The sequence below is a fragment of the Mytilus californianus genome, unplaced genomic scaffold (assembly GCF_021869535.1).
Source record: "Mytilus californianus isolate M0D057914Y unplaced genomic scaffold, xbMytCali1.0.p SCAF_10, whole genome shotgun sequence".
NCBI classification, from domain to species: Eukaryota; Metazoa; Mollusca; class Bivalvia; order Mytilida; family Mytilidae; genus Mytilus; species Mytilus californianus.
Window position 1 is genome coordinate 46,524,074 of NW_026262582.1, and position 15,436 is coordinate 46,539,509.

At 32.5% G+C, this 15,436-nt stretch overlaps 1 protein-coding gene across 3 annotated transcripts in view; it reads left to right on the forward strand.

Moving 5' to 3' along the window:
* The window catches only part of LOC127718241 (fibropellin-3-like), a 231,423-nt gene that overhangs the window by 199,544 nt on the left and 16,443 nt on the right, over nucleotides 1–15,436 (forward strand). The gene's annotated exons all lie outside the window — the stretch shown is intronic.

The window sequence follows — 15,436 nt, forward strand, 5'->3', positions numbered from 1 at the left end:
AAGGTGTCTGTCCAAAGTCAGGCTGTACAAGGTTGTCGTATGTCAGATTTTTATTCTTTCGTTATTATTAATTTGAAGAATTCGGCAGTTGATTAATACAAATCTTTTTTATCAACCTATTTTACTTTTGTCCCCATGTTGGAAGTAAACGTGCACAATTCCTTTAAAATCAGCCAACTTTTACTTTTTATTCTGACCGAGAGACGTTAGAAGTTAGAAAAGATTGTTTTGAAACAGATTTATTTTATTTTCACCAAGCCTTGCATAATTCATCGGTACGATCTGGTAAGGATCTTTTCTTAGACTTAGGTTTGATCCCTGGCAAGATCAAGGTCAATTCAAACTGGACTATTACACTAACCCTTATAAATATATTAGTCCTAGATTCAAAAAGTTGAAAATTGGTATGTACTTCTTCTGTAGTAGGTAAAGGCATTTATGAAAAAAAGCAAAGAAGGTTTGGACCAGAATAAGCATAATAATATTTGTTTTTCGTTCATTATCTTGTACATAAATTAGGCCGTTAGTTTTCTCGTTTGAACTATTTTACATTTGTCATTTCGGGGATTTTTATAGCTGACTATGCGGTATGGGCTTTGCTCATTGTTGAAGACCGTACGGTGACCTACAGTTGTTGATTTCTGTGTCATATGGTCTCTTGTGGAGATTGTCTCATTGGCAATCATACCACATCTTTTTATTTTTATATAATGTTTGGATGGGGACACGTAGTTCAGCAGACTGTTACTTTGTTCAGAATTTGCATATGATGTAACAAATTTATTTGTCATTAATGGCTATTCTTATAATGAAATAACATACTACTTCTTGGGCTCCAGGGCATATGAGTGGAATCCACTTTCTCCTACTTAGGGTATGACTCCACAAAAGGAACAAGCATTAAAGATGCTATCTTCTTATATCTATATAGAGGAGGGGCGAAAGATACCAAAGGGACATTCAAACTCATAAGTCAAAAATAAACTGACAACGCCATGGCTAAAAAAGAAAAAAAGACAAACAGACAAACAACAGTACACCAAACACAAAACACAACATAATAAACTAAAGACTGAGCAACACGAATCCCACCAAACACTGGGGGTGATCTCAGGTGCTCCAGAAGTGAGAGCAGATCCTGCTCCACATGTGGCACCCGTCGTGTTGCTCATGTTAGTACTAACCAGGTTATAAGTCTTATTCGGTAGGTTACATTCGGGGAAAGGGGACGGGATTGTAGTTACGACAATTGGAACATATACGCCATCATCTGTGAAACGAATATTCCATAACGATCAACCAACTCGTGATGGCGTCCGTAAAATTAACGAAGGGATGACTTCAACTTCACCACTTGGAACTGTTTGGTTAATAGTTTCCCTGTGAGCAGCAACTCTCTATCAAGGAAATCATGATAGGAAATACAAGCCCTGGAATATTGTATCAACTGGGAGATATATACTCCGTATGCAGGCGCTGCTGGAATGTTGCTACATAAAAATGGAAATTTCACAATTGGGAAGCTGAAATCATCTCTTTTGTCGTAAAGTTTTGTTTTCAACCGATCCTCATTGTCAATTGCTAGATGTAAGTCAAGATATGATGCAGACTTAACTGTATCTCTTGTATCTCTTACCTCCCTTAGATATGTGATGATAAAGTGCCACGTTCCTGTCTGAAAAAGACTCCTCCATTTCGTACACAAAGCTCATTTGTGGACGGTGTTGACATTAATTATTACTGGCGTGCCTCCATCTCTTTGTATTTGCAGTTTGTTCCCATTTTATGTTCAATCCGGCTCCTCTTTTCATTTCCGTCATATCCATTTCATGTACATCGTTTTGATATAACCATTTTGTTCTGCCGAGGCATAAACAGTAAGAATCAAGTGATGAAATAATCAAACTGTTGAATAAATGTTGACCTTAGGGTATAAAATCATAGCTAGTACAGCTACCAATATTAAGTTCGGACCGACTTGATTTCTTTTCAGTAGTTTGAGTACTTACGTTGAACTTGCTAGCAGTAATTATTATATAAGTAAGTAAGTAAGTAAGTGATTGATTTATTATAGTGACTTGTGAACATGTATCAATAAATATAACACAATTACAAGGTTTGTATAGTCATCATTGCACCCAGCCCATTAGACCTATAAGACCTATAAGGCCATCCTTAAGAAATGCCTTGTAGGGTTGGGTACGTAGGCAGGGGTTTTATTTGTTTTGGCCAACAATATGAGTTACATGTTTTAGACAACAACAAAAAACAGCGTTAGAGTAGGAAAAAATTTAAAAAAAAAATTGAAAATTTTTTTTTCGGGTAGGCTGCTTTTTAGGTGGGTAGTTAGGTAACATCAAACAATTTAAATTCTATTTTTGGCCTAAGTCCCCTATTTGAGAAATTAAGTAAGTTGATACAGTATCACATATATAAGTGGATAATATTGTTGTGTCCTTTATTATGTGTTTTGTTATCTATCAAACATTGTCAAACTCCGAAACAGCGTCAACGTAGTGTAGCAAGGAAGACGTAACCACTGTTTCGGACTTTTGTTATTCCTTATACCGATATTTTAGAGTTGAGTGCTTTCCTGTATATTTGTATATATTGAATGCTCTTTAAATAAGATCTGTAATCTACTGATCAAGTTTTTAAAGAATGGCGAGGGTTGAGATATCGAAAAACTAATTTAACCCTGCCACATTTACTTTGCGCCTGTCCAAAGTCATAAACCTTGTTAGTAGTTGTTGTATATCATTTCTGTTGTATGTTTTGATATTTGGAGAATTTAGTGTTGATGATAAAGTTTTGATTGTTTCTGTAAATATTTCCATAACTTTAATTTAAAGTTTGACATATTGTTTAGACACCAGTTCTGTATATTGTTGAAGACTCTTTGTTCCTCTATAGACATGATAGATATCTTTTGGTTGTCTTTGTCGCCAAGTTGTCGTTTTATTGTCGTATACCCTTATCTCCTTTTTAGGGGGTGTTTTTCTATCTTCAAAAAACTACACTTATTCTGTAAAATGCTCATGAAAAGGATTTTACTATTATTTTGTATGCAATTATATGATTTCTTTATTCTATATAGTGTTCATTTCTGTAGTCATTATTGTATTACCTAATTCTTTTATTTCCCATGGTTATTCTTTATACTTTTTCACCCCATTATTCTCTATTCCTTAATTTTTTTGCTCCTTTTTCTCTATCGTTGTCTATTCACTATATTAATGGGCCATTATTCTCTATTCTGTAAACCCCATCCATACCCTCCTAAATGTTTATCTAATTTAGTTCCTACATTATCTCATGGCCTAATTTGTTATACTTCCGTCATTTGTTTGACATTTCCCTTCGTTCAACCAAGAATTCTAATAGGGAAACTACAAAAACGTTTGGTTCAACAACGAGCGATTGCGCATTGAAGACTGCGGAACTTGGTCAGAATCGGTCGTACGAATATTGGCGGGCTTAACATCGCATCTGTGTCTTCAAAACACAAATTCCCTTTCATGTGTAAAATGTAAAAAAAAAAAATCTGAACGCGAAATGGAAAGTAATCAAAGATAGTTTAACAGAAGAAAAAATAACGAATATCATAAACCCTGAACAATGAACAAGACTTTTTAATTGGTTCCTTTTAAAAACAGTCACTAGCACTGGGGATATGAGACATTCAAGTTTCAATTGTAATTTTAATTTTATCATTGTGGTCTTTGTCGACTGTACGTGTAATTTCTGTTTATGTAACATTGTTTTTGTTTTAATATGTATGTATATGCAATTGATCTATTTGTTGGTGTAATTTGTGCTTAATAAACATTTTTAAATTTCTACTTTATTCTTACCGAATGTTTGTGCATTGTTCAACATCTTTAATTTCAAAGTAATATATGTTACTGGAAATCGTAGCTACATCATCCGATAACACAAACGCAGTTTCTTAATTATAGCATCCATTCTTTCGGTTAATTCTGTTGTTGTCTTTCCCTTATTATAAATTTACAATGAAGTTGTCTACTGTTGACGAATAGTATCTTTGCCTAAGTCGAAATGTTTTTTTGTAACGATGTATCGTTAGGTTGTAGCTCATGTGCATATTCCACATATCTTATTTTTTTAGAATCTTTTCTATTGTTGATGATTTTAATGTTTAAACAGTTTCCCAATTGAAGTTTATGACCCCACACAAGATGTATGATGGCTATCAGAGGAGTAATACCACCATTGTTTTCCCCTATTAGTCTTTGTTAAATTGGCACTTTTCAAAAAATTGTGCAGAATTTATCTTTGTTTCAAAAAAAGAAATACTTGGCATGAGTAAACCTTTATCCTGTCCAGTACTACAGACAAAATTTCACATACATTTCATTGCATAAAAGATAATAACCATCACCTGATTTAATCAGTTAAATGTTCACCCTTTTGTCCTGTGTACAAGCTTTAGTAACCATGTAACCTCAAGTTTCCAAAATATTTTATAGAAACACCAAATAAAAAAAGAATGGTGCTTTGAAACACCCAAGAAGATTCAGAATTTTTTTTTCTGCAATGAAATGCAGGGTTAACTTCCTACAACTGTCAAATTCAATGGAATATTTTTTTTCGACCCTTTTTAATATGAAACCGGATGTTACGTACTATAATTTGGGGTTTTCCACCTCAGGGGTAATACATATGCAATATGTGTTGAGAAAGTGCCACGTTCCTGGATGGAAAAGACCCTCCGGAATTATTTATTGAAACCTTTCTCAAATACTTAGCCTACCTTTCTGTGGTTTCCTGTGCCAGTTTTTTTTTTTTCATTTTGTGTCAAATCTGGTAATATTATGCTAAAGTGTTAATATATAATTTCCCAGGTCCAATCTAATCACTCATTTCATTTCATATTCATTTAATATCATCAGTTTGATGTTGTTTTGTTTGATATAGCCTTTTCGAGATGCTGCCCATGGAGCAAAAACACATACAATCAATGAATGAAATAAACATTTACATGTGCCTGTCCCAAGTCAATAACCTCGTCAGTAGGTGTCTCTTTGTGCCCTATATTAATAATTATTGCTATTTGGAAAGTTTGATGATATGTCAATGAAAAAAATTTTAGTTTGTGAGCACGCAGCCGCTCATATACCTCACACACCAACATTGTAATTGGCAAACAAAATCTCACCATATTCCCAAGTTCAAAGACTGAGGAACTGGATGGGGTTTACAGAATAGAGAATGAGGGTCAATGCTACAGAAATATGGGACAAACAAATAAGGAATAGAGAAAAGTAGGTAAAGAAATAAAGAATAGAGAATGAAGGGATGCTTAAATAAAACGAATAGAGATAATGGGCAAAAATTATGAAGTATAGAGAACAATTATTTTTAAAAAAATGGAATATAGAATGAAGGACCCCATCCAGACCCTCATAACTCCTACAAAAGTCAGCTATAAAAATTTCTTGTGGATAAGCAGATCTACATATCATATCCTCATTAACTACAGAGTTTTATGAAATTCTGTTGTGTGGTTTCAGAGTAGTTGCTCTAACAAACTGTTGCAGTAGTATATTTAGGTCAAAATTCTAAGCATAACTCCTAGAAAAAACATTGAATCATAATTTTCTGTCGATATGCACATCTGCATGATATGTCCTTATTACATACAAAGTTTCATAGAATTCTGTTGTTTGATTTTAGAGGAGTTGCGCTGACAGATCTATAGTATGGCCAAAATTCTAAATTCAAAGGAGCACTGGACTCCTTGAAAACATTGAATCATAATTTCCTGTCGATACCCAGCAAGCAAACACACGACGTATACACGACGTTGGCTGAAGGTCGTATTATTGTCGTGTCATAAAATTATATTATGATAACGTCGTGACAACGTAAAACAAATAACTTTGAGCACTGACGAGAATGTAACGTTTGTACAACATCGCTTGGAGGTAATAGTTATTCCCATAATTTACAGCATGTCTCCAACGTTGTTACAACGTTCTATACATATATAGTTCTGACAACGTTGTGAGAAAGTTGTAGAAATTATGTTACAACGTTCTGTACATATATCGTTCTGACAACGTTGTCACAAGGTTGTAGAAATTTTGTTACAACGTTCTGTACATATATCGTTCTGACAACGTTGTCAAAAGGTTGTAGAAATTCTGTTACAACGTTCTGTACATATATCGTTCTGACAACGACGTTGTCACATGGTTGTAGAAATTTTGTTACAACGTTCTGTACATAATATTATATAGTTCTGACAACGTTGTCACACGGTTGCAGAAAATCTGTTTTATGATTTTATTCATGTTGTCTAATATATGCAATACAAGTACATAATATTATGTAGTTCTGACAACGTTGTCACAAGGTGGCAGAAATTCTGTTTTATGACTTTATTCATTTTGTCTAATATATGCAATATAATTTAAGTTAAGAGTAAAACAAATACCTTTAATAAAACATTTGGGGACTAAACATTATTTTTTCTGCTTCACAGTACGATAGAAGTTGGAACCAATGAACAAAAAACAGTGAAATGTAGTTTTAATTATAGTTCCTATCTCCCCTTCTTATACCACAGTTTAAACAATTTAGGTTTTTGGTGATCATTTTAACCCATATTTAACCCCTTTGTTTACCACATCTTTTATATTCTATTCTTTATAGTAAATTTCATTATTTCTTAACAATATGAAAAACGATTAATGCAAAAAATAAAAAAAATGTAAAACTATTCTGAAATATATAAAGAAATTAATCATATTATCATAAAGATAAAAAAATATATATATAAAATAATAAAATCAGCTTATCATTGACACGAGTGAGGTAAATCACTCTCTGATGAGTAACCGATTACCTCTGTCTTAGTGATAGGTTTGACTTTCGCGTAACTAAGATAATCAAAACCTCGAAAACTAGCTAGCCTTCGAAAAATCTAAAGACATGGAAATGAATGAAATAACAAATAAGCATATAGGCATACACAAAATTTAGAAGGACTTTTGTTTCGTATTTCTGTACTATCATCTGCTGTCTAGAAAACACCTAAAATACACAGTCTGAATTATTTCGTCGTAACGACGTTGTGTGGATGGTCGTAAGGTCGTGCCTTGAAGTCTACAACAACAAAAAACATTGTATTTTCAATGTTGTCACAATATCAATGAAACTAATGTTGTCACAACGTTGTAACAACGATGAATTGTTTGCTGGGTATCCATATTTACATAGTATTTCCTAATTATCTAAGTTTCATGACATTCTGTGATGTTTTACTATGTTTTATTGCCATTACCACACAGAAGTTTTAAAATAGAGGCTGTTTCAAGGTGGACGGTTGAGAAACAAAGGCAACAGTAGTATACCGCTGTTCGAAACTCATAAATCGATAGAGATAAAAACAAATCCGGGTTACAAACTAAAACTGAGGGAAACGCATCAAATATAAGAGGAGAACAACGACACAACAAAAACACAACAAAAACACAACATTAAAATGTAACACACAAAGAAACGAACTATAATATAACAATGGCCATTTTCCTGACTTGGTACAGGACATTTTAAGAATGGTGGGTTGAACCTGGTTTTGTGGCATGCCAAACCTCCTATGATGTGATATTTTTCTATTCATCTGTCTAGCCTCTCTAACAGCGAATCAACCAATTAGAAAGAATGTAACAGATTTCTCGTTAAAATATTTTTTTTTCTCACTTTTCCCCACTCATTATGATGAAAACCTATTGCTAAGTGACATTTCCCCGTAGTTGATATTTCATACAGATGATGTGTTTTTGACTATCAGGCAACATTTAATTGTTTTCTGTCTTACGAGAAGTACGTGTGTCACAAAACAATAAATAGCAGTACAATATCAATACAATACCAATACAATGTAATGGAAAAACAGAGGCTATGGGGTATTCATCCATGACACAAAATCAGTACATGCATAGCAAAAAAAACACATAAAGCAAATGAACAGCGCGTTCATTGCTGTTCTTCATCTCAGTCACAGTGAGGCCTTCAACACGGAGCAAAAAAAAAACTCACCTCACTGCAATTTTAAGACGGTCCCTAGCACCGGCTTTAGCGGAATTATTATGTATTCAATAAGAATAACTACAGGAGGACACGTTTGGTCTCTTTTACAACATGTACAGTATAATATTAAAATCATAAACATTTTTATCAGTCTTTTTTAATTGTATATCGCAAAGACATTTTGCATTTTCTAGACTCGGAATACACTGCACATCGTACATTTTCTAATACAATGTCGATGCGTCGATTGTATCCCAATCCGTCTGGTATTTAAATTGTTTTCATATATTAATGGTAAAAAAGTGCTATTAAGGATGTATTCTTCTAACGTTTCAGTCTCGTTGAAAGCTCGTTCTGGAATTATTTCCAAAACATGTGATACAAGTGGAAAATATCAATGAAATATAAAAATATCATAATCAAACTTAACTCTGTGAAAAATTGTGTATTTACAATAAGTAGCTTTTGAGTAATAATTTTCAAATTTTATTACCAATCAAGTCAGTGTCCTTAGACAAAATGTAGAGAAAATGGGTGAGGGGTACAAGAGAAACATGTGCATCCCATTTTAATTTTTCTTTTCAAATTTCTTAGATATGTATTTTTTCAATCATTTATAACAGTTGAAATTATAAGCTTTTTGTTCAAAAAAAAAAGAGAAAAATCCCAAATTTACAAAATTTACACTATGGTAAATTTGACACAAAAAAAGCAACAAAATTTTATAAAACTTTCTTATATTAACACCTACCTATGTTTTTTTTAAGTTAAATTCATTCAGGTTGGTCCACTTCATCTTTATTGAAAGTATGAAAAAAAGTTTAATTGTGAAACTGTGATTTTTATCATGATAATAGCCCAAAAATGGGTACAAATTTATGAAAAATGGGAAATTCATCAGAAATTGGGTACTTTCAAATGATGGCCGTAGCAAAAAAAAAAAAGTTCACCACCATATGATTTTTTCTTCATCAATTATTTTTGTACAGTCATATAAACCCAAAAATCAGGTAAAGCAAAAAAGTTTAATTCTAAAAATTGTTGGCTTCTTTAAAGGAACAAATTATATTTAGTTTATCCTGCAATATACCATTCTGCTACAAATTATATGTTGACAGACAACATGAAGGGATAAACGTATATCATACGTTTTCATTCGTCTCCTGGGACCCTTTTCTGTCGTGAGCGACCGGTTATATTATTAAAATAACGAACTATAAAGTTCATGCGTCCGAAGCGCTTTTCTTGATTTACCTTCATCAGGAATGCCAAGGATGTATAAGAACCGATCCCGTTGAAGAGCTATATAATCAAAAGAAATTAAAAAAATAGCCAAAACAATCTAAGGTCAGGTTTGCCTCAGGGAGTTGAAACCTTAGTTTCTTTTTTAATTTCAAAATTTATAAACGGACAATTTTGAAAGATTTGCTACAAATCATGTCAGTACCGAAGTACCGACTTTGTAAGAGAACAAATAAACGGTCTATGAGTTTCATCTGGGACTATTATACTTTAATTCTTCATCTTTAGAATACGGGAGTAGACTCCTAGGAGTGTAAAACTTCTCGGAACTCATGTGCTACATGTATATGGACTTAATTAAAATTACAATACATTTAAATAGATTATAGAATAACATATATACATTATGTACAGTGGTTTTGGTGGTTAATAAGTTGGTGTGGGTCATTTAAATGTTAGAATGGATATGCCACTTTAGGAGGGTTCCAGGGTTTCAGACATACATATTGCTTCAAGTAGTGAATTCCAGTCAGAAATGGTTTTTGAATAAAAAGAATATTTATAGAAATCTTTATTAGTTGCAATGTGCCGATATGTATGTCGTCTCCTAGTACGTCTTATCAGATTTTGTTAAATTATCCTTTGGAACCTTTACCTCCCCCCAATTCATTTTATATAGTATTGTTAATTATTATTTTGTCACATGTTTTATTAAAAGATAATTTCGGTGCAAAATGTTGAAAAAGTTGTTTTTCTTTCTTTTTTCTTTTTGCTTATTTGCCACAATTTGTTGCTTTCCTGTATACAGTAAGACATTAAATGTTTTTGGCTGATAATTTTGAATGCCAAAGGCGCGTTTCATCTTTATGAGCGAATAATCCATTTAATCAGTGACGCTCAAATGAAAATAGTTGGAAGGCCAAATCAAAATCGAGGTTAAAGAGCACCGAAAACAAAACATTCCGAAAAGTTGTTTTAAATCTGGCATTCACATGATGCATGTAGGTAGACGGACCTTAGAGTCCCGAATGATTCATCATTTTGTATTGACAATTGTATTTTCATGTAATTCGAAGTAAAAACTGCTTTAAATCGACAATACATGATATGAAATAAAAACACTGTTGATGCTTTATGATTTGTAAACAATTATGATTATATGTTTCAGCATGCTCTGCTAGCATTAAATAGATCAGCGATTAAGATAATGATTGATAGATAATTGTACTTAATTATTTAATGATTAGTAACATGGGTTTCTAAACGTAACATGGCAGATTGATATAAATACACGACATAAAGACGAAATTATTGAACATTTTTTAAAAGGATGAACAATATTGGTTTCGGTATTGTATAACTTTCAGTACAAAATGTAAAATATCATTTAATATCATTAAATATATTTAATATTCTAAGGTGTAGAATGGCAGAACAAATGTATTCTTCTAATAGTCACGTTTTGGTTTATCTGAATGTCATCATTTTACAAAATCTATGAGGGTCCGGAAAGGATTTACAGCATAGAAAATAATGACCAAATGATATAAAGAATAGAGAAAAATGGACCAAAATAATAAAGATAGAGAATAATGGGGTGCAAAAATATAAAGAATAACTGAGGAAATAAAAGAATTATGTAAATAATACCGATTAGAGAAATGAACAATCATGAACAAATTAAAGAAATCGATATCGTTACGTGTAACCGGGCGGGGGCGTTTTAATATGTTTTGTTAATACCCTCGGGTTCGTACCAGTTTCCTGGTATTTGAAGAGCAATGCAAAACAGTTTACGCTGTACTACCAGATATAAAACAAAAACTACATAAAATGAATTTCAGCACCATATAGATATATGACCTTACAATCTAACCCGAACCTTGTAAATTAAACTGTCTAAAATCCTTTCAGTCTGATACTTATTAAAAACCAAATGTTTGGTACTAGGCTGAAACCTAAATGTATGGAACCTATTAGAAAACTAATGTATGAAACAAATTTGAACTAATGTAAACTTTCGTATGAAACCTTATTGAAATGTATGTCTATAACTGTCGGAACAACAGGGTAGCACTAAGGTATATCAGCAAACACTCACTGAAATAGTAAGGGATGTGAAACGCAAAACCTTAGCACCAGCCCTGTTTGGACAATTTGTACCGAAACAACTGTCTCAGCCTTTTTATATCCTGTCAGCAGGTTTCAAACACTTCACTTTGTTTAATAATCCTGCTGCTTGCTTTAAACCATTTCCGTACTGCTTCGTATAATATCTTCGGTACAAATTAAAACTTTTACTTAAATAGCTACCCACTATTTATACTAAGAACGCGGACATCGAAGAGAGCACCTAGCAACAACTGTCCAGGTAAGGCGTCTTATAGCAACCAAGGTTTAAGTTAATGAATTTCGATGCCGTTTTCAACGATAAGGAGATCAAATGGGTAAATTCCGAGAGAAATCGGAAAATATATAACTGTTGAAATATTATAATATTCATAAACTGTAAAATCGTAACAATATAAATTTCATGAGAATTTTACAGAATAAGCGTTTTTTAAATAAAAAGATGGCCTAAAATTTTTTTTTTAAATACTGAAATCAAGAACCCCCACCCAGAACCTCATCAGACAACCTGAAAAACAAATAAGGCAAAACCGAACCTAAAATTCGAAGGAAGACATGCATGTATATATCCCATATTGTTCTCCTAAAATTAATTCTAAAGAAGCAAATGACAAATTGAATATACATTTCTATGATAGAATATTCAGATGTTTTTCAATGACAATGAATTATTAAAACGTTGACATCAGTATATCCCAACTCATAAAGAGGGACTGTATTGCAATCACCTTGTCCATATGGTCCGACCGTCCGTCCGTTAAACAAATATTTTCGTCATTATTTTAATGATACTTAAATAATTACTTCATAATAAGTCATTGGCATCACAAAGATAAGTGTTATTTGGATTTTTCAGAAACCTAATTGTTGTTTTGTCAATAGACTATTTTTATATTCCCGACTTTTGACTCCGGAGTATATATTTTTTCGACAAATTACATAGTCTGTTAAAGGACATTCTGGTACTCAATCAGGTAATATCAACTAAAAGAAGCAATCTCAATCTATTAATCGTTGCAGAAAAATATCTGTTTTATGTTTTCTATACACGACAAAAGAATCGGAAATTTTTGTGTTCCGGAAATTTTTTGGGTATTTTTCCTTATCTTTAAAAATTACGCTTGTTCTGTAAAATTCTCATGAAATTGATTTCACTATTATATTTTTCGGGGATTATATGATTTGTTTATTCTGTATAGTGTTTATTTCCGTAATCAATATTGTATTACTTAAGGTTCATCATAAGGAGTTGAAAAATATGGCTGTATTTACACCGCAAATTTTTATATGAGTACAAACAAACCTGAGCACCTGGAAAAGTTTTAAAGCATGGCAGAAACTAGATAATTAAATTTTAAATGCATTTTATGTTTCAGAAAACAATAATCTTTTCTGGATTTTGCATTCATTTTTTTCGTTCCTGCAGAAGGTGCCAAAGTAAACTATGTTGGGAAAGAGGCTTGAGAAGCCCCCCCTCATATAATAAATGTTGTGAGTAGTATTGATTTAAATGGACAATAGATGGACAATAGACATCTACAAACAAAAGGTGATTTAAACTGTGTAACTGAGTGAAGCGTTTCAAATGTGACTCATGTGTTTAGATATAAGAAGATGTGGTATGAGTGCCAATGAGACAACTCTCCATCCAAGTCAAAATTTATAAAAGTAAACCATTATAGGTCAAAGTACGGTTTGTTTATTTTGCCATCTTCTGCAGACTGGAAAAAAATGCACATCAAATACATAGACTACATATAACTTTTATATATCTAGGTCCTGCCATGCCTTAAAACTTACCTAGATGCATCAGTTTGTCTGTACTCATAGTAGATTTTGGTGTGTAAAAACGGCCATATTTTTCATCTCCTTCATACAAAATATCAAAGATCTATCACAAGTAGATCTTATCAAACTAACTTTAGCAGAACACTTAACATTGAAAATTGCTAATTAATTCAAAGTCACTGGGCCATGACCTAGGGGAGGGCCTCACAATAATTGTCAAACTGGTATGTACCGATAGTAATGAAACTTTCTATTTAATATCAATGATCTATCACAAGTATGTCGTATCAAACTAACTTAATCAGAAAACTTAACATTGGACATTGCTAATTAATTAAAGTTGCTGAACTATGACCTAGGGGACAGGGCCTCGAAATAGTCGTCAAACTGATATGTACTGATAGTAATGCAACTTGATATTAAATATCAATGATCTATCACAAGTAGTTCCTATCAAACTAACTTAAGCAGAAAACTTAAAGTTTTATGAAATTCTTTTGTGTGGTTTTAGAGAATTTGCACTGACAGACTGTGACAGTAGTATATTAAGGTCAAAATTCTAAGCATAACTCCTAGATAAAACATTGAATCATGATTTTCTGTCGATATGCACATCTATATTATAAGTCCATATTATCTACAAAATTTTTCATGAAATTTTGTTGAGGGGTTTCAGAGGAGCATAATTCCTAGAAAAACATTTAGTCATAATGTCGATACCCAGCAAACACGACGTATTAACGACGTTGGCTGGAGGTGGTATTAACGTCGTGACATTTAAAAAAAGATAACTTTGAGCACTGACGAGTATGTAACGTTGTGGGATAACGTATGTACAGCATTGCTTGGAGGTAAAAGTTATTCCTATAATTGACAACATGTCTCCGGTGTTACAACGTTCTGTACATATATATTTCTGACAACGTTGTCACAAGGTTGCAGAAATTCTGTTTTATGATTTTATTTTTGTCTTTTATACGCAATATAAGTTGAGTTAAAAATAAAACAAATACCTTAATAAAACATTTAGGGACTAAACATTATTTTTCTGCTTCACATTACGAAAGAAGTTGGAACTAATGAACAAAAATCAGTGAAATATAGTTTTAAATATAGTTCTTATCTCCCCTTCTTATACCACAGTTTAAACAATTTAGGTTTTGGTGATCATTTTAACCCATATTTAACCACTTTGCTTACTGTATCTTTTATATTCTATCATTTATAGCAAATTTATTTCTTAATAATATAAAAAACAATTAATGCAAAGAATAAAAAAGTATGTAAAACCATTCTGAAATATAGAAAAGAAATTAATCATAGTATCATAAAGATAAAAAAAAATATAAAGATAACAAAAATCAGCTTATCATTGACACGAGTGAGGTAAATCACTCTCTGATGACTTACTAATTTCCTCTGTCTTAGTGATAAGTTTGGCTTTCGGGTAACTAAGATAGTCAAAATATCGAAAACTAGCTAGCCTTCGAAAAATCTAAAGAAATGGAAATGAATGAAATTCTTAGAAACAATAGCAAATAAGCATATAAGTATAAAAATAAACTAAGAGGAGGTATTTTGTTTCGTATTTCTGTACTATCATCTGCTGTCTAGAAAACACCTAAAAGATACAGTCTGAATTATTACGTCGTAACAACATTGTGTGGATGGTGGTCAGGTAGTGCCTTGGAGTCTACAAAATAACGTTGTATTCACGTCATTTTGCAATGTTGTCACAACAGTTAACTAATGTTGTCACAACGTTGTAACAACGATGAATTGTTTGCTGGGTATGCTCCGTGTTGAAGGCCGTACTTTGACCTATAATTGTTCACTTAACACATTGTGACTTGGATAGAGAGTTGTCTCATTGGCACTCATACCACATCTTCTTATTTCTATGCACATTTACATAGTATTTCCTAATTATCTACAAAGATTCATGACATTCTGTGTATGGTTTCAGAGGAGTTGCGATGACAAACTGTTGCAGTAGTATATCTAGGCCAAAATTCTAAGTTGAAAGGGTCATAACTCTTAGAAAATAAATTGAATCATAATTTTTTGTCGATATGCAGATCTACAAAGTTTGTCCTTATTATCTACAAAGTTCCTTGAAATTCTGATGTGGAGTTTCAGAGGAGTTGCGATGACAACAACAGGACTGACTGATTGACAGACGGATCAAAAACATTACACCCGTATCTTGGTGTGTATG